The sequence below is a fragment of the Sinocyclocheilus grahami genome, unplaced genomic scaffold (assembly GCF_001515645.1).
Source record: "Sinocyclocheilus grahami isolate Dianchi unplaced genomic scaffold, SAMN03320097.WGS_v1.1 scaffold292.1, whole genome shotgun sequence".
NCBI classification, from domain to species: Eukaryota; Metazoa; Chordata; class Actinopteri; order Cypriniformes; family Cyprinidae; genus Sinocyclocheilus; species Sinocyclocheilus grahami.
Window position 1 is genome coordinate 1,078,519 of NW_015505471.1, and position 1,606 is coordinate 1,080,124.

The 1,606-nt window shown below is 33.0% G+C and overlaps 1 protein-coding gene across 1 annotated transcript in view; it reads left to right on the top strand.

Moving 5' to 3' along the window:
- LOC107600807 (eukaryotic translation initiation factor 4 gamma 1-like) overlaps positions 1-1,606 on the top strand; it is a gene marked incomplete at its 3' end in the record, with an annotated part of 53,031 nt that overhangs the window by 21,803 nt on the left and 29,622 nt on the right. The window lies entirely within an intron of this gene.

A 1,606-nucleotide genomic window follows, 5' to 3' on the forward strand; every position in this document is an offset into this window, starting at 1 on the left:
TTGGAGCGGGAGATATAGCGGTTTACCCGGTAACGGCTGATCTGTAATCAAATCAGCGCAGCGCTCACAAACGTTACTCTATCAGACATTACAGGAAAGACGAAATGAAAATGACATCGAAGCTTTTCTGAAGACAGTCGTTTCGTCTGCTCAGAAGTTTCGTCTGAATTGAACATGTTCACATAGAAAACACTTATTTTAAATTGTAATATTTCACAATTTTTGCTGTATTTTTTATCAAATAAATGCAGCCTTGGTGAGCAGAAGAGACTTCAAAAACATTTTAAAAAATCTTAATTATTTCAAACATTTGACGGTAGTGTAAATCACATTTTAAAAGTGAAACGGGTTTAACGCAGTGTTTTGATTTCTGTAATGTGTAAGTGTGGGGTTACATTTTGATGAAAAATTATAAAAGCAGAACTTTTTTTTTTTTGGTGCGGGATAAAACTAGAAACTTGAATGTTAGTGAATAGTTTTCTGTATAGATATTTCCCGTATAGATTGCAGCAGTGTGGCAGTAATGTCTCTCTAGTGTGTTCTTAGGAAACTCACTTCATGTGTGTGTGTGTCACTCACACACGATTAGTTTCATTTCTGCTGAAGCGCATAAGAGAGGGAGGGAATAATAGAGTGACTCAGTGGGAAAATAAGGGAAAATTCCAGCTTATTTTCAGTGTAATGTTTAGAGATGCACCGATTGCAATTTTCTTGGCTGATTCAGATTTTTTTTGTAAGTGTGACCTGCCGATACCAGTTTTTTTCTGATTTTCTGTCTAAAAACTATAATTGACAGCATATTAAAACAAAAATCTATAATTTTTTTAATGCAAAAAATAATTAAACATTACAATTCCCTAATCTGGACAAAATTACAGATGTTCTCTCACTTAAACAACTCTCAAAACAAAGTGCTCTGTGACTAGAAATAGAAATAGCAATAGCTGCATCTGAAGTATTAGATGTATTTACAGACTGTTTGCTGAAGCAGAGGTGCCATAAATGCGTTTACACTGCAAAAATGTAATGCATAAAGAATTTTACAAGATTAATGTTTTAAATATTTTTTAAACATACAAATACGAAATGTTGTATTGTCTATATGTCTATATGAATGGGTTACTGAATCAGACTCATTTGATTCGTTCAAAAACACTGTCTTTATGAATGGGTTACTGAATCATTGGCTCATTTGATTTGTTCAAAAACACTGTCTTTATGAATGGGTTACTGAATCTTTGACTCGTTTGATTTGTTCAAAAACAGTCTTTATGAATGGATTACTGAATCATTGACTCATTTGATTCGTTCAAAAACACTGTCTTTATGAATGGGTTACTGAATCATTGACTCGTTTGATTCGTTCAAAAACACTGTTTTTATGAATGGGTTACTGAATCATTGACTCGTTTGATTCGTTCAAAAACACTGTTTTTATGAATGGGTTACTGAATCATTGACTCATTTGATTCGTTCAGAAACACTGTCTATATGAATGGGTTACTGAATCATTGACTCATTTGATTCGTTCAGAAACACTGTCTATATGAATGGGTTACTGAATCATTGACTCATTTGATTCGTTCAAAAACACTGTCTTTATGAA